This window comes from Capra hircus, chromosome 2, assembly GCF_001704415.2.
Source record: "Capra hircus breed San Clemente chromosome 2, ASM170441v1, whole genome shotgun sequence".
NCBI classification, from domain to species: Eukaryota; Metazoa; Chordata; class Mammalia; order Artiodactyla; family Bovidae; genus Capra; species Capra hircus.
The window spans coordinates 56186230-56210469 of record NC_030809.1 but is presented as its reverse complement, the minus strand read 5'-3'; the positions used below and the strand labels follow the sequence as shown (position 1 = coordinate 56210469).

General features: G+C 42.6%; 1 protein-coding gene across 3 annotated transcripts in view; it reads left to right on the top strand.

Moving 5' to 3' along the window:
• The window catches only part of MYO1B (myosin IB), a 192233-nt gene continuing 183513 nt past the window's right edge, over positions 15521-24240 (top strand). For 2 of the 3 annotated variants that reach the window (XM_018061529.1, XM_018061520.1), the window contains exon 1: positions 15521-15741. The gene's annotated coding sequence lies outside the window, so the exon portion shown is untranslated. The remainder of the gene's footprint in view (positions 15742-24240) is intronic. The other variant, XM_018061512.1, reaches the window with a different exon arrangement.

Genomic DNA, 24240 nt, shown 5'->3' with positions numbered 1-24240 from the left:
CTGGAATCAATACTGCCAGGAGAAATATCAACAACCTCAGATATGCAGATGACACCACCTTTATGGAAGAAAGTGAAGAAGAACTACAGAGCCTCTTGATGAAAGTGAAAGAGGAGAGTGAAAAAGTTGGCTTAAAATTCAACATTCAGGAAACTAAGATCATGGCATCTAGTCCCATCACTTCACAGGTACATGGGGAAACAGTGGAAACAGTGCCAAACTTTATTTTTTATTTTTTTGGCTCCAAAATCACTGCAGATGGTGACTGCAGCCATGAAATTAAAAGATGCTTGCTCCTTGGAAGAAAAGTTATGACCAACCTAGGCAGCATATTAAAAAGCAGAGATATTACTTTGCCAACAAAGGTCCGTCTAGGCAAGGCTATGGTTTTTCCAGTAGTTATGTATGGATGTGAGAGCTGGATTTTAAAGAAAGATGAGTGCCGAAGAATTGATGCTTTTGAGCTGTGGTGTTGGAGAAGACTCTTGAGAATCCATTGGACTACGAGCAGATGCAACCAGTCCATCCTAAAGGAAATCAGTCCTGAATATTCATTGGAAGGACTGATGCTGAAGCTGAAACTCCAATACTTTGGTCACCTGATGTGAAGAACTGGCTCATTTGAAAAGACCCTGATGCTGGGAAAGATTGAAGGTGGGAGGAAAAGGGGATGACAGAGGATTAGATGGTTGGATGGCATGACCGACTCAATGAACATGAGTTTGAGTAAACTCTGGGAGTTGGTGATAGACAGGGAGGTCGGTGTGCTGCAGTCCATGGGGTCACAAAGAGTTGGACATGACTGAGCGAATAAACTGAACTGAACTGAACCTCTCAAAACTCAAGTCTTATGATGTCTTTATAAGCTGATTCTGGATGACAAATACTTGGGAATGGCAGAGCCATAAGAAGGAATGAGCCTAGGTCCCTAAATCACCACATAGAAGAAGGCGGCCTACTCAATAGATCAGCATCTTCAAACTGGCACACGCACAACAAAGAAGATGTCATTGCATTTGTGCCATGGCATATTGGGGTTATTTTAGCAGCTATACAACTCTGTTAGTTACAGGTAGAGAAGAGATGAACTCAAGTAATAGCTAGATCTTAAATGAGTGATTTACGTGGATAATAAATACTATAACAAATATCCAAATATTAGTCATTTTTTGGACTGATGAGATGATCAAATTTACACAAGGTAATGAAAAAGCAAGAGAGTTCCAGAAGAACATCTATTTCTGTTTTATTGACTATGCCAAAGCCTTTGACTGTGTGGATCACAATAAACTGTGGAAAACTCTGAAAGACATGGGAATACCAGACCACCTGACCTGCCTCTTGAGAAACCTATATGCAGGTCAGGAAGCAGCAGTTAGAACTGGACATGGACCAACAGACTGGTTCCAAATAGGAAAGGGAGTACGTCAAGGCTGTTTATTGTCACCCTGCTTATTTAACTTATACGCAGAGTACATCATGAGAAACGCTGGTCTGGAAGAAGCACAAGCTGGAATCAAGATTGCTGGGAGAAATACCAATAACCTCAGCTATGCAGATGGCACCCCACCCCAGTAAAATCTGGAAAATCCCATAGATGGAGACCCTGGTACTCTGCAGTCCATGGGGTCGCTGAGGGTCGGACACGACTGAGTGACTTCACTTTGACTTTTTACTTTCGTGCATTGGAGAAGGAAATGGCAACCTACTCCAGTGTTCTTGCCTGGAGAATCCCAGGGACGGGGGAGCCTGGTGGGCTGCTGTCTATGGGGTCGCACACAGTTGGACACGACTGAAGCGACTTAGCAGTAGCATGCAGATGACACTACCCTTACAGCAGAAAGTGAAGAGGACCTAAAAAGCCTCTTGATGAAAGTGAAAGAGGAGAGTGAAAAAGTTGGCTTAAAGCTCAACATTCAGAAAATTAAGATCATGGCATCTGGTCCCATTACTTCATGGGAAATAGATGGGAAAACAGTGGAAACAGTGTTAGAATTTGTTTTTTTGGGGCTCCAAAATCACTGCAGGTGGTGATTGCAGCCATGAAATTAAAAGATGCTTACTCCTTGGAAGGAAAGTTATGACCTACCTAGATAGCATATTGAAAAACAGAGACATTACTTTGCCAAGAAAGGTCCGTCTAGTCAAGGCTGTGGTCTTTCCAGCGGTCATGTATGGATGTGAGAGTTGGACTGTGAAGAAAGCTGAGCGCCGAAGAATTGATGCTTCTGAACTGTGGTGTTGGAGAAGACTCTTGAGAGTCCCTTGGACTGCAAGGAGATCCGACCAGTCTATTCTGAAGGAGATCAGCCCTGGGTGTTCTTTGGAAGGAATGATGCTAAAGCTGAAACTCCAGTACTTTGGCCACTTCATGCAAAGAGTTGACTCATTGGAAAAGACTTTGATGCTAAGAGGGATTGGGGGCAGGAGGAGAAGGGGGCAACAGAGGATGAGATGGCTGGATGGCATCACTGACTCGATGGATGTGAGTCTGAGTGAACTCCGGGAGTTGGTGATGGCAGGGAGGCCAGGCCTGCTGCAATTCACGGGGTTGCAAAGAGTTGGACACAACTGAGCGACTGAACTGAACTGAACAGAATCTTCCATGTGTATTTCCTAATCAGCCATGTAAATACGTTTAGACTATTACGTTAGTAGGTCTGCCAATGTTGAAGGAGATACAAAATTCCCAGAGACATGGAAGTACTCATAATTTTGATGTAGTAAAACAATAAAGATCAAAAGGGCAATTAAAAACTATTGCAAAACAACAACTACAGCAACAGCAATAAACCACCACAGCAGCATCTAAGATCAACAGTTCTCCCAAGTGGAACCCTGTTCTGTATGGCCTTCTTCTTGTCTTCTCTGGGCTTTTACACACATGGCACACCTTATGAAACCAATAGCTTTCAAAGTCCAAAATCAATGTCAAAGGTAATTTTGGGGTGCACAGGAGAGGTGCACTGGGGAAGCAGGTGGGGTGTCTTGTCCTCTCTGCACCTGTAGAGGGCATCCTGTTGTTTTTCACTCTCCTAAAGGTGGAGAGGAGGATTCTCCATGTACTTTACTAATATGTGCTTTATACAAAATGTCATTTGAGAGTTGGCAGTGACTTTCTCATTTCCATCTGAGAGGATATGTCACACTCACGTTGTACCACTGCCTCAAGACTCCAGTAATGTGGTTTTGGTCTTCACTGGGTTCAATAATCTTGAATCTCACCTGAGAGTCGCACCTCTCTGCTTATGAATCTGAGAAATATTTACTATAGAGCAGTGGTTGGAAACACTCCATGAGTCAAAGCCCTTTTGGGAGAATCCTGGGACTCATCAGATTCCTCTTTGGTGCACCTCTCAGGTGCATGCGCACGCACACACACACACACACACACACACACACACACACACTACACATACTTTGATATACATCTCAGCTAGCTCACTGATTCCAGATTAAGCATGCTCCACCCCCTGCCCAACTAGATGGTCTTTGGTCAAGTATTATTCTTAATATCCTTCGGTTTTGCTTATGTTTTATATATAACTTATTTTCTTCCCATTTACCTCCTTTTCAATGATGGATTTAAGTTCAAAATACAAAATCTGTCAGACATTATTTGGAGAGATTCTTCCTTCTTTTGGACTGATCCTTAAGCAGATAGTTCCATGTCTTACTTGTGTTAAAAGATTTCCTTATAGTGATATTAAATGCTTCTGCACATGAAGCAGGCATTTCCTCCTGCTGTTTTGAGATAGCTCTTTTACTTATTGGCACCACATAAGATAAAGTTCTGTAATTGGAACAGAGATTTATGTAGTGTTATTGCTGAATGTATGTGTATGCTTCTTTCTGGTGGTGAAAGACCCATGATATAAGACTTCCGTTTGGGGATTGATCTGGGGCCTCGTGTAACATATATGCTGTAATAAGTCACAGCAGATGCTGCCTATTCAGTCTCTGCTGTCCCATGTGGTTCGAGAGTGGATAATTTCGCTCATTCTTTTGGCCTTTGCTATGACTTGTCAGGGACTGAACTCATGTTCATAACTCTGAGAAGTGCTCAGCTGTGAAATAAGTACTGAAAGGATGAAATGCAATTGATACTGAACCATTGTGATCTTTCAATCCCATGTAAGCAAGAAATAAGTATTTAAAGTGGCCCCATAAATCTTCTTGAGTTTAAAAGTTCATAGATTTAAAATATTTATGGACTGACTTGGGCAGAAAGACCAGGAAAAACATATGTACTGGCTCTGAAGCAGAGCTAGAAACCATTATGGTGTATTCGTGACAAGCTCACTGGGTCAGTCCAGTGTATCTGTTTCTACAGAAATGAGGACCTTTTAGCATCCAGGTAGGAATGTGTGTTCAAAAGTATAGGAGATGTCAGTTTCAAGATTGATAAAAAAGGAAAGATTGGGTTTCTTTTAAGCATCTGTAGCTAATTTTTTTTGTGTTTGAGCTTAATAGAAGAGGATATTATACTAAAATTCTTGAGGGTTTCTCTAATAGGAAATGGGGTAATCTTACAAACTGAGTGGTAAGAGTTATGCAGGACCCATGGAAGAATATATTGAAAATGCTTGATATTCATTCATTCTTCATTTATTCAACAACCATTACTGAATGCCTACTACATTTCAGGACCTCTGTTAAACACAGGAATAAGAAAATGAATGACATCATTCTGCATTTAAGATAGTCTCAGTATAGTAAAAAAGACTGATAGGTAATTTAATCATGGTGTGATACATTCTATGACAGACATGCAGAGCATTATTGGAGCACTGAAGAAGTGTTCTTTTCTTATTTTTAGAGGTTAGAAGATCTCAGAGAAGGTAATGTTTTCCAGAATGAGAAGGTGTCTTCTTTCCAGGGGAAAAAGGAGAGGCACCCCAGGCAGCAGAGACACCACATGCAAAGGTGAAAGTAAAGAATCCTAAGAGATCAGGGACTGGAATGACTTGGTGCAGATGACCTGGGTGGCGGTGTGGTGTGAGATGGGCTGGAGAGGGAGCACACGTCACATGTATGCCATGCTGACAATGGAGTAATCGGAAGCTAAAGGCTTTAGGGTGAGAAGACTGAATATGGAGAAAAGAGCTCGGATCTTTGAGTTAGCTAGGATGTAGAATAACAATAGCTCCCAGATTGACAGAATTCAGAAGATGACAGAGAACAAGGAGTCTAGAATACATTTGCTTCCGTCTTGTACCACTAGATTGATTAACAATTGTATTCACCATAATCAAGAATCAGTTCAGTTCAGTTCAGTTGCTCAGTTGTGTCTGACTCTTTGCAACCCCATGGAATGCAGCACCGCAGGCTTCCCTGTCCATCACCAGCTCCCGGAGCCTACTCAAATGCATGTCCATCGAGTCAGTGATGCCATCCAACAATCTTATCCTCTGTTGTCCCCTTCTCCTCCTGCCTTCAATGTTTTTCAGCATCAGGGTCTTTTCAACTGAGTCAGTTCTTCGCATCAGGTGGCCAAAGTATTGGAGTTTCAGTTTCAACATCAGTCCTTCCAATGAATATTCAGGACTGATTTCCTTTAGGATGGACTGGTTGGATCTGCTCGCAGTCCAACAGATTCTCAAGAGTCTTCTCCAACACCACAGTTCAAAGGTATCAATTCTTCAGCCCTCAGCTTTCTTTATAGCCCAACTCTCACATCCATACATGACTACTGGAAAAACCATAGCTTTGACTAGATGGACCTTTGTTGGCAAAGTAATACCTCTGCTTTTTAATATGCTGTCTAGGATGGTCATAACTTTTCTTCCAGGGAGCAAGCATCTTTTAATTTCATGGCTGCAGTCGCCATCTGCAGTGATTTTGGAGCCCCCCAAAATAAAGTCTCTTACTGTTTCCACTGTTTCCCCATCTGTTTACCATGAAGTGATGGGACCAGATATCGTGACCTTAGTTTTCTGAATGTTGAGTTTTAAACCAACTTTTTCACTTTTATTTTTCACTTTCATCAAGAGGCTCTAGTTCTTCTTCACTTTCTGCCATATGGGTGGTGTCATCTGCATATCTGAAGTTATTGATATTTCTCCCAGCAATCTTGATTTCAGCTTACGCTTCATTCAGCCTGGCATTTTGCATGAAGTACTCTGCATACAAGCTAAATAAGCAGGGTGACAATATATAGCCTGACTTTCCCAATTTGGAACCAGTCTGTTGTTCCACGTCCAGTTCTAACTGCTGCTTCTTGACCTGCATACATAAGGGACAAGAAATGAGGTTGGGATTGGTAGAGATGATGGTTTCTTTTTTCATGTTTTATCTGAGATACCTGCGAGTTTCTGTTCTGAATGTACTAAATTTGAGGTAGATGTTCAGTAGACACTTAAATATAGGAAACTTGAGCTTAAGAGACATAAATTTGGAAGTCATCAGTAGTTGAAGCCTTGGATGTGGGTGAAATTAGAAGGGAAGGTTGAAAAGAGAACCTAAGGTAACATCAACATTTATGGAGGAAAGGCAGAGACAAAGGAATTTTAAGTAATATTGAGAAAAGCCTGCAAGAACATTAAGAGGAAAATAAGGGGTAGCCAAATGAAGCCAACAAAGAAGAGTGGCTCATGAAGGCAGCAAGGTTTCATGTGGCAGTGACTCCAGGTGACACAAGGACTTAAAACTGCCCCTTAGATGTGACAACTGAACTGAGCATGTTGGCAAGATCACTTTTAATACAGTCATAGGAGCAAAAGCCTGGGTATAAAAAGAAGTAAAAAGGTTTTCTAAAACTTGATTGGCAGGGGCAAGAGCTTTTAAGACCAGGTTTTTTCATAAGAATGCAACTTAATTAGCTCAAAATTTTGATCAGATAGGGCTCCCATCTCCCCGAGTATCGTGGCTCAATCTTCTGAATATTTCTACCCACCAAGCACCTTTTATTCTAGGTTTACTTATAGTAATTTGTATTATATATGAAATATTTTTCCCAAAAAGGTATTTATAGTGTAGTAGTATAAAACAGCATCCACTCCCCAAGAATTCGATACTATACATAGATAGGAACTACTGAGGTTACTAATGTAGAATTCACCTGGACACCTCAGCACAGTGACAGGGTGGGGGTTGTGGTCATTAAGTTGTCGGGTTAATTTTAAAAGCTAGTTGTGAATGAATTATTATTGACTGGAAACCAAGTAGAACTGTGATGTTGTATGCAATAGCAACCAGCATAGGAAAATAGCTAGTTGGGAATTTATAGATTTCATATTTAAGTTCTTACATGTATGCAGTGGTTCAGCCATTTTTGAGGATTCTAACAGAGCCCCCTGGCCCAGGGATCTTGGTTGTCTTGCCCTTGACAGATGTCTTCACAGTCGTAATTCTCCTTTGAGATTGTCATCATAGCCAACTGCCAAGCTCAATGGAGAGACTTTCCCCATCACACCCTCCAATCACTCCTGTTTCCTACTCTCTGCCCCCTACCCATGGGCACAAGACTTCATGAAGTGGAAAGAAGGCCCTCTTCTATTAAAGAGGATTCAGTAAAGAAATCCAAGGACTTCGCACTCAAGGTAAATGTTCTCTGTAGGTTCTTTGCATAAACTCTCACTCAGTGGAGCTAGTTACCAGATCTACTACTTTCTAACATATTTGACAGAAAAGTTCATGGAGTACTGAAATGTTCTGATGGAAAGGTATTAGAAAAAGTGCGCAAGCAATATTTATTATTATTTTTTTCAGTAGGGCTAATGCAAAAAAACATCCTCTCAAAACTTACAGACCACACATTTTGTCCAAAATGAAAATAGCTTTATTATTTTTCCGGATTGTAAAAATAATGCATGTTTATTATTACAAAAACTTGAACACTGTTTGTATGAAAAAGAAGTAAATATAGCATGAAATCCCAAAACCCACAGGGGCCAAAAGTTTAAAAACAACTCACGTAGTTTCTTTAGTATTTGACTTTCTTGACTAGAGAAATGTCAAAGGATATCTTTTAGCTACTAAGTTTTTGAATATTTGAAATTTGATGATTAAAGTTTGAAATGAAGAAACAAAAGGCAGCTTTTTAATCTCTTACTCAGAATTGAAATCCTGGACCGCACTGTAGCCCTTCTGAATAACTGATCTAAAATGCTCAGGGCAACACATGAAGGACCAGCTGGACTGCTGAGGCCTGGGGGAGAGGCATCAGGGCTCTCACTGCCTGAGGTCTGGGGAGATGGTCTAAGGGAAAAGGGAGTTTCAGTCACCAGAAGAAGGAGCCAAAGACCTGAAGTTTGAGTTATTCACTGAAAGGTCACAATCATCTTGTTCATTGTCCCATCCTAGCGACAGGGCCAGCACAGGACTGGACACGGACTCAGTTAAAACCTCTTGATGTAGGACAGGTTTTGTCTACTTCACTGTTTAGCCCTGGGGTAGTGATGCAGGACCACAGGTAACAGAACAGAAGGAGTCACCAAGATTGAGGTTCGTGTATGGTCGCTGTGCATGTGAGCATGCTTGGTCGATTCAGTCGTGTCCGACTCTTTGTGACCTCATGGACTATAGCCTGCCGGGCTCTTCTGTCCATGGGATTCTCCTAGCAAGAATACTGGAGTGGGTTGCTATGCCCTCCTCCAGGGGTCTTTGGGATCAAACCTGACTCTCTTAGTTCTCCTGCCTTGGCAGGAAGTTTCTTTACTACTAGCACCACCTGGGAAGCCTTTTATGGTCACTAACCTGGAGCAATTATAGGACTAATCAAAATACCCAGTGGCAGCAAAAGCACGGAACAGCCCACGTGCCAGGAAATAAAGAGATTCTTTTCCCTTATGCCCAGGCTACATCTGGCTGGGGCTAGTTGCTTTAGGCTAATAAAAATTCATAAAGAAAAATGAGAAGTTTTAGCATGCTTTCCAAACTGTGAACTTGTAGAAGCTTGCATGACCCTGCAGAATACCTCAGATGGTAGATAATGAGTTTCGAGGAGACTTCAGGATTTTTGAAGCAGTTTGCAGACCCAGCGCTTCAGGGAAGGAAACGTTTGAGGTCTTTGGATCAAGATTATTTCAGGTCCAGATTCAAGATTTGGGGAGAACCTGTAAAATACCCACTAGCTGAGGGAGCCTTGGGGCAGGTGAGGCCTGGCAAGAGAGGCCCAGAGAGTCTAGGACACGTGTCTGTGTCCTTTTCTTAGCAGTATGATAGGATTCCTGCATGTCTCGTGGGAAAGAAGATTATGCATCTTTTCAATTGAGTCACGCTGCCTTTGGGAGCTCAGTTGCTGTTCAATTCATGGGCTCATGTGGTCTCATTCTTCTTCCTCCCCAGGAGGTAGGCTACTCTTCAGGGCTTCTCTCTTTAAAGTTTCAGCTTTATTCACAGTTGAAGTAGACTGCGGAACCCATTAGCAAGACCTACTTTTGTTTTATCTTGCTGTGCAAAGTTTTAAAATTGATCTAAGACCCATCTGGAAATATTGTCTGAGATTATGTGCTAGTTCAATGGGCTTCCCTGGTGGCTCAGCTGGTAAAGAATCCGCCTACAATGTGGGAGACCTGGGTTTGATCCCTGGGTTGGGAAGATCCCCTGGAGAAGGGAAAAGCTACCCACTCCAGTATTCTGGCCTGGAGAATTCCATGGACTATTTAGTCCACGGGGTTGCAAAGAGTCAGATACGACTGAGCGACTTTCACTTTCGCTTTACCTAAAATAACAATGATTTATAAAATTCAGAAACTCCCTGGTCCAGTGATTAGGACTCTGCACTTTCACTTGCTGAAGGATGCAGGTTCAATCTCTAATCAGAGAACTAAAATCCTACAAGCCTTGGTGGGAAAAAACCCCATCATTCATCAATTCAACAATATTGAATCTGGTATGTTTCTAGGCTCTGGGAACATGACAGTGGGCCAAAGAGATAAAATTCCTACCCTCATGGAGCTTCTCATCTTGTACAGAAGATGGCAAGATTGAGAACGCAGCTGAAACCAATGAACAAATCTATTATGAAAGTCTTTTAGTTCCAGTTAAATTTTGGTTTATTTAGTCAATAGTCCTTACACCTGGATTATGTGTTGTCTTGGTTATGTTAAAATGTTTTTTGGCTACACAATTATCTTTCTCTATCAGTATTTTCTTTTATATGCTAATACCTATGATGAATGTATTCACCATACTCAAATAAATGGACGTTTAGTTTTAGGGACTGAAGCAGAAGCAGACAATTATTTCATATATTTGCTAATTGCTCTTCATTTGGTATAGATAGCTAATATTTTGTTTTATTTTGGCATAAAATTTGCTTTTCCTTGTAGTCCTCCTCAGGTCTTCTTGGCAATGAGATGACAAACTCCCCAGTTATCATTAAAAAAATGAAAATACTTTTTAAAAAAGATTGGAAAAACCATCTAGTCATTTTTCAGATTGATTTATTGCTTAACAGCAAGGCTTTGCCATAATGGTACTCACTTGCTACAGCTTGAGTGGAAATAAAAAAGACAATTATTCCACTAGTTGAAATGACAAAATGCTAAATTATAAAATGTTAGGGGAAAAATTCAGGCTTTACATTTCCTGGCAATGGATCTATAATTTATTTGAGGGATCAGTATTCTGATCTATAGACAAATGTATTTTGTGGAGAAAAAAATTACACTTCAGTTTCACTGCCCAATTTTAGTGCTCAATTACACTCATATTTTATAAAGCACAGTTTTTGGTTTTCACATATAGTTCCTATAAGGAGCCCTATTCCTGAGTTTTTAATTCTTCTCTTTTTGTCATCTGAAAGTTTTAGCAAACTTTCCTGCTTGGAAGAAATTTTATCAATCATTTTTTACCCTGTAATATTTTTGTTATAGCTTATCTATAGTTTTTAATTTTTTTAATTAATTCTATTTTAGAGGTATAATTGACAAAACAATATTAATTTCAGGTGTACAATGTAATGATTTGATATTTGTACAAATTGAAAAATAATCACCACAGTAAGACCAGTTAATATCCATTATCATACAGAGTTACAAAATTTTTACTTGTTTTCTTATAATGAGAACTTTCAAGATCTATTTTCCTACCTACTTTCTATCTATAGTTTTTTAATACTTGAGAGTTGTATATTTCCTGCTGTGTCCCACAGGCTGAAAATGCCATAGAAATGTTTTCTACAATACCTATTCTGAGTCAAATGATACTTTAAGCAATATGCATTTATTTTCAAAGCATTCTTTAAATACATAAAAAAAGATTCTTTTTTTTTTGCATGGAACTGAGAAATACTAATTCAGTTCTTACTGCATTTAGAGCACTATTATAAACTAAGAAATATATACATTAAAGAAATGAGACAGTACTTGTTTTCTCGAGAGACAAAAGGAAAAAAGAGCTCACAGATGTGAGAGGAAGTCTATTTTTAGACTTTAGGTAAGAGATCAAGCCCTGAGGCTAGACTGACCAGCTTCACATCCTGACTCTAGGGTTATTACTGTGGAACCTCTGGTCAGTAATCTTTGCTCTGCCTCAGTTTCATTCTCTGTAAAATGGGATCATAAAAACCTACCTGATTGGGCTGTTATGAGGGTTAAATAAATCAACACACATGCAAAGAATTTAGATTATGTTCTAGAACAGAGCAAACTCTCTCAGGCAGTTCTTACTATCATGGACTTGGTGTTCCCAAACTGAATTACTCCTTTAATCTAGAGATTTGTCATCTAGTTGGAAAGGTCAAAGAGAACAACTGGAAAGGTTTCACAACCTGGGACAAATTGCGAACTATGGAGAAGATGTGGCATCAAGATGTTACTAGAGCAAAGGAAGCAGGATCCAATTCAAGAAGGTGGTCAGTAATTGGTAAGAACTGAGAAGGCAATGGCACCCTACTCCAGTACTCTTGCCTGGAAAATCCCATGGATGGAGGAGCCTGGTGGGCTGCAGTCCATGGGTCGCTAAGAGTCGGACACAACTAAGCAACTTCACTTTTCACTTTCACGCACTGGAGAAGGAAATGGCAACCCACTCCAGTGTTCTTGCCTGGAGAATCCCAGGGACGGGGGAGCCTGGTGGGCTGCCGTCTGTGGGGTTGCATAGAGTCGGACATGACTGAAGCGACTTAGCAGCAGCAGCAGAGTGTGGTCTCAAAGGATAAGCAAAGTGGGTGAAAACTAAGGACAGGTAGGTAGGGAGAGAAAACATGGCAAGAATAAAGACTCTTAGATTTTTTAGAACCAGAGGCTCTGAACACATTCAAGATGATGTAAAATAACTAGGGCAGAAAGCATGAGCTTTTTAGCTAAAATTCTAAAGTTAGTTGCCCACAGAACCAGTGAGAAAATCTAAAACTATGACTTCTAGCACACTATGTCATTTGCTACACCAGTATGAGGTAGAATCACGTCATGTGATCCTTTTGTTGGTCAATTTTCTCCAATGTTTAATTCTTAAAAAAAATTTTTTTAAGAGTTCAAGTAAAAACATCTAAGGAAAACAACAACAACTCTACACATTTAGTGGTAAAATAATTCTCTTCCTGGGACACACACAAATGTGTTTTTATTTCTAAAATTTTCCACAAAGATGACAGGATTTTCCATGTTTTAATTTAAATCACTGCATGTTTTCATTGAGGTAAAATATACCTCTTACATTCTTTTACTCCAGCGATTTTATAATTTATGACTATAATAACAGTCTTTTTGTTTCTTCATAGATTCTACTTCCTTCAAATAGACTTAGGGGAAAGTAAAAAATGCTTTGTACTTGATGGATTTATTATCTATTCTTGACAGTTATTAGAACAGCTGTAATCTGCTTCTTTTAAATTCAAAAGTTGTTGATTGACTTTTGGAAAGAACAGCCAGGAAGGTAAAAGTATTTAAAAACCTCATGGTATGTCTTCAGAAGTTTGAAAGTTACGAAAACTAGGCTAATGGTATTTTAAAAAGAGAAGCATAGCTTTGCTCTAGAAACATTTTTGGTTTTCTAATAGCTTCTTGGTTCATTTTTTCAGTGTTACTAGGATGAGTTCAACAGTTTCTATTATTTTCTTTTCTGAACTTGCTTTAAAAAAAAACAGGGAGAATGCCTCAGGTGTCCCCACTCTGCTAGATTCTTCGTGAAGCAAACTGTTCTTACATAACTATGCTCCCAATTTCTTTCTTGGGGCAGGAGCTCCAAAACCTTCTTGAGAGAAGCTCTCTTAATTATCCTACTCAGTATATACTTGTCTTAAACCTACTTTTTACTAACCTGGTCTTCTTCCAAGATCAAAACGTTGTAGAACTCGCCCACTCTCTCAAACCACCTATTCACATTTGTTCTTGTGAAACTACCGTTTGAATTTCTGTGACTTTTGAAAAGCTGGACTGGACAGCAGAGGTCAGGGGCTCCCTGACTACCAAACCGCTAAAAGTAGTTAATTTGCGACCTGAAGTCAGATGGGTAAAATGGAGAAGAGAGTCTAACACTTGTCATGGGGTAGCAGGTCTGTATGCTGTCTGTTGCGAAGGCAGACATCTTCAGGGTGTTCATTAGGCTAGGTTATCAAAGTCTGAGGTAGTGTGCCTGACTGTGGTGAAGACTGTAGTCAGATTGCCTGGGTTCACACCCCAGCTCCCTCAATGTCCCCAGTGCCTACTGCTCTGCAGTGACCACCCTTGCATCTTGTATAATTGTTACCTGTCCTGTTTCTAGGCACTGACTAGGCTCAATTAGGGTTTCTTTTGAGGTCTCTCAGTCAGGGCCTGGGACTGGAGTAATCTCAATGGCTTTGTAACTCACATGTCTGTCTGTTCATTTGGCTGAGGGTTGGGTCCTTACTTGGCATCATCAGCAGAACCACCCATACCTGACCTTCCATGTGACTTGGGCTTCCTTATAGCATGGCTGCTGAGTTCCAAGGATGATTATCCCAGGAGAGGGCCAGGTGAAAGCTGGAGCTCCTTTAACGACCTCGAATGAAGGTCATTACACCTCATCTGTGTTGTTTCATCTGATTTCATCTCGAATCAGAAGTTTAAGTTATGTAACATCACTTCTGCTGGATTTTATTCATTAGAATCACATCTCTAAGTCTAGCCTATATGCAAGAGGAAGGCAATTAACTCCATTCCTTAACGGAAGGAGTGTAAAGGAATTTGCCGGCGTGTACTCAAACAAGTATAGCCACTTATTAGCTGGAAGAATTCTCTGTTGTTGGTTTCTGGTTTGTAAAACAAGGACAAAGAGGGTAACTTACCTCCCAGTTTTTTTGTGAAGATTAAACAGGAAAAGAACCAGTACCTGGTACTCAATATGTTTAAGTTTAGAACATCTCGGGTGTCTTATGTAGATCAGAATGCTGATGGTGCCATCAATGATAATGTCATTTCAAAGCAAGATACAGTTACCTTTTCAGTCTCTACTGGTGGCATTTGACAAATAGCACTGCCTGTGGTTCTTATGCCTGTGGGGACAGTTACTATATATGGTCTGAATTCTTTGGATCACCTCATTTTAGTGACAGTTTCCAGATATAGGTCAGTCCATTTAAACCTGGCCCCATTTATGGCAACTTATTTCCTTATTGGATAAAATAGAAACATGAATAACAATTACCATGTCTACATTGCTTTCAACACCTTAGCCAAGTAATCCTCACCTCACCCAGTGAGTAAGTTAGGATGAGCACCCTTCCCTTCTTGGGATGAGGAAACCAGGGCGAGGGTCAAATGGCTTGTTCTGAATTTTACAGAGACAAGAACCCAGCTGGAGTGAAGGAGGGCATGATTCTCTGTCCACTCCAGGATACCGAAATAACATACAGATGAACACATTGTCACTGATCATTTGATATTCATGTGTATTGTTGTTCAGATATTAAAAAATCTTGTAAATAAAAATACATACACATACACACGTAGTTGAAATTTCTTTTTAAACTATCTTTTATTTTCTGTATCAGAGACTTGGCCAGTGTTTACTTAGCATAACATGAAACTGAGTTAGCAAATATTAAAAAATCTTTTAAATAAAAGCACATTTTGCTACTCAGTACACTTTTCTCCTTTTCGGTCAGATTAATATTTTCCAATATTCTTGGGTATCCCAACTTTTTTTCATCCAAGGGAGAAGGAACAATGAACACTCCTACTCTTTGCCAGCCGGTGCCTGCAGGCTGGCTTCTAGTTGTTATTCCCCGCCGGCTCGGTCCCCCTGGCCTGCCCCTCCAGTAATTATATTTGTCGTTTGATGTTAATAAATTCGGGAGTAAACAATGTAGAAGGGCCGTGCCTTCCGTGGGCTGAGAGGGACGCCTCTTCCTCTCCCTCTTTTCCACTGCTTGCCCGGTGCAGGCGGGTCCTGAGGCCGAGGCTGCACTCGTGCTCACCGGGGGGCGCTGTGCCGTGGGCCCCGAGGCGGCCGGAGGTGAGCCGGCTGGGAGGCGGCGGCTCCGGGTTCTGCCGGCTCGCCGAGGGGCGAATCCCAGGCTGCGAGGTCGGCGCCCCCGCCCCTCGGCCGGCCCCTTCGCCCGTGTGGGGGAGAGGGGAGTGGCCGGGCGCCTCCAGCCGCAGCGCCGCACTCCGCAGCGGCCGCGCACTCTGCAACTGGCCGCGCACGGGAGCCCCGGCCGCGGCGCTTGGAGGCGGTGTGGGAGCGCGGGCGCAGGGGCAGCAGTAGCCGGGCAGCAGCCGCTGGCAGCATCCGCCGAGTAGCCGCGTGGGAGCCCCGCAGCCTCACAGAGGGCCAGCGTCCCGGAGCGCACCGGAGAGGGTGGACGACGAGGAGGCAGAGGCGCTCGGCGAGGTAGCGCGAGCGCTGTCCCTCTTCCCCCTGCCCTGCCCGCTCGGTCCTTTGTGCCCGCGATCCCCCGTGGTCCTGACGCAACCCGCGTAGCGCGGGGCAGCGGGGTCTGAGGTCTCCACTGCCGGGCCGGGCGGCGGTGCGGCTCTTGCCGCACCGCGACCCTGGAGGTCGCGCAGGGTGGTCGCGACTCCGCAGTTGCTTCGGGGGTGGGGGGAGAGTAGAGGGCGCTAAACTAAGTTGCTCTCACTTTGCCCCATCCCCCTTGTACCTGTGGGCAAAGTGGAATCCAGGTCTTCCTGGTGTTCACCTACACCCCCTCCGTCCCCCTGGTGCACAGCTGTTTCCTGGCCCCCTGGTTCTATAGAAGGAGGCGGGGTGGCCTCCTCCGGGAAGGAAAGCAGAGGGAGAACAATGGGGCGTCCTGGGGAGTGGGGTTCAGGTGCGGCGAGCCCCGGCGGCTGGGGAGAAAGGGCCCGGGACCGGATGGGGCGTCCTGCGCGTGCAGCTATGCTCTGCTCCTTTGTTCCACCGCAGCGGAGGGGGCTGCCCTGGGTCTCGTTTCCTGCCCGGGATGGGATTGATTCACGGTCCTGGAGAGGGAAGGGGAGGGGGCGGGGCAGGAATGGAAGCCAGTTGAGGAGCGGGCGTCCTGGAGGGTTCTTGCTGGGGCGGGTTGGGGAGTGGGTGATGAGAGAGAGTGGAGAGTTGATTACAAACACCCAGCATTTTGTCCAAGGGCTTGCTGTGTGGGTTTCTGGAGCTTATTTGGAACGCTTTGTTCAGACTGCGGCCGAGCGTTTATTGCTGCAACAAGTTGTGTACTTCCTTGAGTTCTAGGCGTTCTCAGTGTTAGTTTGTTGAAATCAAATCTTCTTAATTAGAATGGAAGACTTTTTTTTCCCCCGCTGTAAATCAGAGTATTTGTGTGCATATATGTGTCTGTGTATCCGTGTTTGTAGCTAGTAGGTATTGACTTGAATGGGTAGGGAGCAAATTTTATAGCATTGATTTTGACACAACTTTCTCCATTGTAATATAACAAATTTCCAGGAATATTGGAGGAGGGAAACCATCAGAAAATTAGACATTGCTAAATAAATGAATCAAGTTAGGTAACACCAGACTGAAAAACCCTTTACAGTCTTTCCCAGAAAACACATCATACACACCACTCTTTGGGCTTTGAGTTGAGGAGTCTTGACTTCTGTGCTTTCACTGCCATAATGTGGGTCATCTGGACTTAGAGAACAGTTAGCATTATGGTGAACAGGAATCTTTTTTTAGGGGGAGGTAGAATTGAATGTAAGGTGTTGGGCATATGTTAAGTGACCCTTTCCTAGATTGGAATCAAGAGGCCCAAGAGGATTGGCTGGCCTCCTGGGGGGAGTCAGAGGATTGAATGATGCGTGTTTTTTGAATGGAGTATTCCAAGTGAAACCATTTAGGGGGGAGGCTGACATTTCCAGGCATTCATGGTTTGTGCCTATGGGACCCTGGTGGAAAGATCCCAGAGTTGTACTGAACGTTAAAATTACTGTGGGGATAGTTCAGGAGACATTCAGTTATAGTTGTCTGGCTGCAGGCAGGGCTGGGAAATGACGCAGATCTGCTGCTTTGAGACGTCTGAGGGCTCGGGGTAAACTACTCCATTGGCTATTCATTTGAAGACAACCAAGTTGGAAAGTCTCTTAACCTTAGAAGGGGGATGAGAAACTTACTCCGGGGGAGAAAAATGTTTCCTGCCCACTCAGTGGTAATGGAAAAGAGCTGTACCAGCTACTAGGATGTGGTCAGACTTTTAGGCCAGGCTGAAAAGCAGTGGGATTTGTCCTCAGGAGCCATTATGATGTGCAGCTGAAGTGGGATGCTGTCCAAGCGTCAAGCTGTTTGTCGTTATAACTAACACACTGCTTGGCAAAACATGGTGCCATGGGCAGTGAACAGAGGGAGACTGCCTTCCTTACTGTTGTCTTGGCATTTTGGGCTTTTTGTTTATGTTGTGAATTGTTTTATAAAATAGAGCAGAGTTGGATTCCTCCCAAGTACTCTTTGGAATATACATTAACAAAATGCAAAGTGTAAGACTGTCACTGCTACCAAAGACATGGATGGCGGATGCTCTTAAATAGCTGGTCTCTGGCCACAGGCCATTCGATGGATTTCCCATTGTATGATGAGGCTGGTTACAGGCTGCACCCTCTTCTTGGGATGGGATGAATCATCACTTTGTTAACCCTGGAGTTAAAGACAGACTCTCCCTGATTGCTTCAGTTATGCAAAGCATCCAGGAGCTTCTGACATCAGTGGGAGGGAGTGGAGATGGGTGGGAGTGGTATCTGGCCGAGAAGGGAATCCTCAGCGAGTAGGATCCATGTTTTTAATACTTGTTCTCCTTTTGGGCGAGATTCTTGTATTGTCCCCCTCCCTGCTGCTATTTCTCATTTTTCTGCTGTGCTGGGTCTTCATTGCTGAGTGGGCTTTTCTTTCATTGCGGAGAGCAGGGGCTACCCTTTGTTGCGGTGCATGGGCTTATCACTGCGGTGGCTTCCCTTGTGGAGCGCAGGCACCACGTGCATGGACTTCAGTATTGAGGCTCTAGGGCTCTGGAGTGCAGGCTGAGTAGTTGTGGTGCACGGGCTTAGATGCTCTGTGATAAGTGGGATATACCCTGACCAGAGATCTTACTGGTGTCCTCTGCATTGCAAGGTAGATTCTTAACCACTGGACCACCAGGGAAGCCCCCTTCTACTATTTTCAATGGACACTTTGATTTTACGCTATCATTTAGTATTTAGTATGTGAAAAGGGTTTTATATGCATTATTCTGTTAATCCTCACAACTTGATAAAGTGGGTATTATCTCCATTTTAACATTTGAAACTGAAGCCTAGGGAATTTGGTAATTTGCTTAGTTGTGTAGGTATCTAGTAAGTGGTGGAGGTGAGATTTGAGTTCTAATCTCTGATTCCAAGTTGCGCAGTGTATCTTTTAATGTGATTATCTTTTAATACTGGGAATGACAGCAACTTGATTATCTATTTGATTATGCTTAGTTTCTCAGTGTCCAACTCTTTGTGACCCTTTGGGCTGTGGTCCGTCAGGGTCCTCTGTCCATGGGATTTTTTAGGCAAGGATACTGAGATAGGTTGCCATGCCCCCCTCTAGGGGGTCTTCCCAACCCAGGGATCAAACGTGAGCCTCCTGTGTCTCCTGCATTGCAGGTGGATTCCTCACCTGCTAAACCATCAGGGAAGCCCAAGTATGTATTTGTTTAGCCATTTGCAGATTTGATATCACTTTCATGTATCTTACCATCATGGATTCTTTCAAAATCCACTGTGAGATAGGTTTGAAAGGCTAGATTAGTGACAACTCTTCAAACTGTGTTGTTAAAAAGCTTTGCTGTTTGATGGCCTATGTTAATAAACTTTAAGTGAATGAAATAAATGAAAAAGTTAGGCTGCACATTTTTAAAAATAAGTTTTTTTTTTTTTTTGCAGGGGGAACATTTAAAGGTAGTGGAATGGAGTAGATCTTACAGTCACTTGATATTTATTGAAATCTATTTTAGCCTGTTTTTCTTCCAGCCTTTATTAGAACACTGCACTTTGCTTCTTTACTGAGACCTAATGCCAGCATGTCTTTTTAGAAGAGGAATAAGGAGGAAAGGAATGTGATTCTAAAGAGGAAGTGGGACATCAGAATTGGAGTCATACACAGCAGCAGGCCCTAGATTTTCCCAGCACTTGATTTTTGTCCTGGCAGTCGCCTTTTACAGAAGACATTCTTCCTTAGGGAAGTGTCAAGGGTCTTTCTTTACAATATCCTCTGAGATCATCACATTTCTGAGCTCTGTGGGAACACACATTCCACAGGATTTCTGTGCTCATCCTGTCCCCACAGGGGAAGGGAAGGGAAGCTTAGGCATCCACGTGAGAGGGGAATGGAAGTGGTATCCGTCCTTGGGGTGGGGAGTGAAGCATGGTGCTGGACTGGAGGTACCTAACCTTGACCTAGGAGACATCTGAGTGCAGGAGCAGAGTGGATTTGAACGCTTGGCATCATCAATTGCTTATGGACTTCTCAGAATGCTCCTGGGCAAGTGGAAAATTCAGTATTGGTTTCTGTTTGTTGTTGTTGTTCCTAAGAGAAGACTGAAGACTGAAAGTTCTACCTTTACTTGTTTAATTATTTCAAGCTAGGACATCATTTGGGGTCTTCAGAGACTGTAGTAGAAGTGCAGTAAGTTTTGTCTCCTGAGGCCATTACATTCCCATCCACTGGATATTTAGAGGGGATGCACACACATGGGCTGCTGAGTGCTAACTGGGAGCACCTTCCATACCAGCTAAGAGGGATGAAGGATGCTCTTATCACCAGTCTTAGGTTTCTTTTCAGTTGCCAGTGTCTTCATCAATTCATATCTTATTAAGCACACAGCTGATGTAGGGCTGTGCATTAAAAAAGAGCAAAGGAAATCTACTGTGTATCATAGGATGTACAGGGCAGCTCAGTGCACCCAGAGAGTGGATGTTGGTAATGAAGAAAATGACTGTGACAGTTGTGGTGATCAACACTTGCTGCTGAGACAAAAGCTGAAAACAAACAAAAGTGTGAGAGTGGGAGGACCCAAGCCCAGCGCCTGAGCCTTGGTTTGGTTTCCTCCAACTTCTGATGGTGCCAGAGGATTGAGTCTCTGAACACCTGCCTCTGAAGGCTGGATGGGTTGGGATGTTAAGGAGCATCTTTCTTGTGAATTTGCTGCCTGAGGAGAGAGGACTGTATCCTTTTTTAGACCCCGAGGATGTATAAAGTACCATCCCATGGGAGGGGGTGTTGCATTCCATGGTTGGTCCTGCTGTCCTGCTTTCTTCCCTGCTAGCATCCCACCATTCCTCATCTTGTGTTCAGCCCCACTGAGGCTGTTCATAGACTTCAGGCCTATTTGCATTGTGGACAGGAAATGCCAAGTCACCAAAGAATTGTAATATATCTTGCTACATGACATTCATGCTGCTGTCCATTAAGCATTGGGTACTCGTGCTGTGTCAGGCTGCATTCTGTATTCTCCATATCCTGATTCATTTATTCCTCATTGTTCTTCTCTCCATAGCCTGATTCATTTATTCCTCATTGTTCTTCTTTAGTAGGAGGTATTTGTAAATGGGGGGTTGAGTAACTGGCTCAGGCTAGTAGAGATCAAACCCAAGACTGTGTGCTTTGCCCTCTTCCTCTTGGTGCAGTGCTCTTGGAAGCCTTCAGGAGTGAGTTTTATGGAGTTAGAGAGCGAGCCCCCCTGACAGTGTCTCTCCATCCTAGATAGCTTCCTTTGTCCCCTGGAGTCAGGGCTCCTGTGTCCTTGACTGGACTAGTGCTGGGAGAGTTGGTTGAAATGCTTCTGAGTTTCTCCTTTTTTTCCTGTGTCTTGTGCTTGGCTCTCCTGCATTATTCTCCTCTCTCAAGTGAGGGAGACTTGGTGAAACAAACCGAGGAGCCAGCCGTGCCTAGTGATCTTTCTCATCCTCTCCTGATCACCGCCTTCTCTGTGGGAGTTCACTGGCCTTCTGGGAGTTTTCCGGGGCTTTGTCTGATCTCTGGCCTCCAGTCTCTGTGGGCACAGTTATGCTGCTGGGCATCCAGTTGGAGCTCAGGGTCTCATGCATGTGGGTAAACTGTGGGAGTACCATTGCAGAGCTGGAACTTTGGGCGTTAAGACTTTGGACAAAGAAAGGAAGAAAAGAATTGGTATGAAATGCATGCTCGTCCAAGATAGGCAGTTTTTGAAGTTGAAGTCTAGAGGTAAATGAAAATGGATATTCTTCCTTTGCTTAGCAGATAAACCACAACATTGAGCTTTACAAACACCAGGTGCCTGGCTTTCGTAGATAACTTGGAGGGGCCAGGAGGAGACCAAGTCTCTGCTTTCCAGGGACTTCTGATCAATCCTGCATGCACTCAAGATGCCTTGAAATTACACAGATGGCTTCATTTTGCTGTGTTAAAATGAAGATATTATTCAGAATTGTACTTTAGAAGTTTTAAAACTTGTTAAAAAAAAAATACATCCTTGAAGAGACTTTAGAAAACTGCATTGAAAGGACAATGGAATGGAGCAGGTTATTCATTGTTGGTTTTGTTATTGTGTGTGTGCATATTGAACACTGCTTGTTTTCACTGGCTTCATGAAAACATTTTCTGCACACTTCCACCAGAAGAGAAAAAAACAAACCAAAAACCTTGGTTGAAGAATTCCCACTGGCCCTGCTGACTTTTGCCAGTGTACACCTTCTCTCTCTTACCCTGGTGCTCATTTCTTATAAATTCTATATTAGACTCCGAAGCACTGTTTGCAGTGTTCAGATTGCAAATAAGCCCGGTTCCTAGCTGATCATTTTTTCCCCTTGAAAGTGCTTCAAAAGGATCATCACTCTTTTATTCATTTTATAAAGTCCCTGTCTAAATGCTTTTAGGAAAAGTTTAATTTTTATGAACATAGGGCTTAGGCCAGTTTGCATGGCTTTTTTTTTTTTTTTTTTGGCAGCCCTCATGCAGTCTAATTACAGTTGTAATACGCTCACCACAGTTTTGATTTACTTCTGATGTGGTGAGCCATCTAGTAAAAAGTTCTCACTTGCTTGAAATCTTCAGAGTGTTGAGAGGCATTCATAAAAATATATGAACCACCACATTGGGTCAGGTTCAGAAATCTACTTTCTGCCGTAGCAGAATACTAAGTATTTTGTGACAGTGGAAGAGGGGACTGTATAGCTTTTATAGATCTTGGGGCAATCTCTTTAGCACCCATAATTGTGTAATCTCTTAAAAACCTGTCGTCCTTGTACTTAACTTCATATATTCAGATTCTTGAATTGTTTATTTGTATCTTGTGTTGTAAACATTTCACACCTTCTTTAAAGGCAGAACTTGACTCTCGTGGTGTTTTGACTTCAGATATTTAGTTTTTGGAATGGTAGAGTGGTAAAATTGAAAGGGCCTTCAGGCCACCCCCGTAACCCCTTCCGTGTATCTGAGAACTGCCCAGGCTCAAAAAGTTACCCAGGGATACATCTGTCACTGGACTCCAGATCTTTGAACTCCTTGCTCATGCTCAGTTTTCTTTTCAGGGGAGTCTTACTCTCTCTCCAGATCCATCAAAATCCAACCTTAGGGCCCATTACCTAAGTAGTTGATCCTATGTCTGTGCTAATAGCGTTCTTATAGTCATCTTGACTTTGGATTTCGGAAGCATCACTGACTTCTCTAGTTTCTGTGACTTTTACATCCGTCCACTCAGTTACAGTGTCTGGCTGAGTGTTGCCTTTTATTTTCAAATCCCTAAGTCTGTTCTGGTTCAGGCCTTTAAAAGGCTGGGTTACCAGAATGCAACATTTCCCAAAGGGTGTTGTTCCATGAAAAGTTGGTAGATGTGAGTGTAAAAAAGACTTCTTTGGCCAAGTAAGTATTGGTTAAACAACATTTTGAATAAGTTTCTTTAAATAAACTTAAAACAGTTTCCTCTTTGCAGAAAGCCTTATCAGGGGCTTTTATTTGTGACTGTGCACTGTGGATCTCCAAGAGGAAGATGGATTGTGCACAGGTCCCAGCTTATGTGACCAGTGTCCCCTTTGGGGCAGGATCACTTTGTAGGTAACTCTGCTGGAGTTACTACATTGTACTGTTTCTAGATCTGTCACTGTCTGGCTTTCCATGGGACCATGTGTTACTTGGTTCTCGCTCAGATATTTCTTTTGCTTCTCTGCCTTGTTGTTCCGGATCTTTCCTTTTTCCTGGAAGCCCCTCTCCACCTGTCACACCTACACATCTGTCACAATCCAGTTTCCCTGAGCTGGTAGCATTTACTGTTTCACAGCTTACAACAGTGAAAATATTTGAAACAAAGTGTTGGAAGTAACACTGCACACCCATAATAGTTAAATTACTGGAATTCACACCAAATGCCATGTTCTGTCTTTGTGTCAGTTGACGTGTCAAATGCGTGTTGCATTCTTCTCTCTCCCTCCACATGGGTTAAACTGCACATATGTTCTCCAAGCATGTGGCTTGTTTATGTATTTATTTTTTATTTTGTGTTATTGGAATTACATTCATAATAAAATTTAGGGAGAATTGGTATCTTTAAGGTCTCATGGCTTCCCATCTGCAACCTAATATACCTCTGTATTGATTAGGTCTTTATGTCCTTCAATGAAAGGACATAGAAGACCTAAGTAACTTTCATAATTTTATGTGTAAAACTTTTTCACAACTTCTGTTAGATTGGTACCAAGGTGCTTTATGGTTTTTGTGGTCATCATGAGTGGAATCGTTTAACACATTTCTGATTGGTGTCTCTGGTATACAGGAATGGGATTGATTTTGTATTTGTTTATTGATGGGTTCTTGACCAAGTTCACATTACAACTAGTGTTTGCTATGGGAGCCTGGAGTCGGGTGGCTTTTCTAATAAAAGTGTGAAATAACTAACAGCCTGTCATGGAA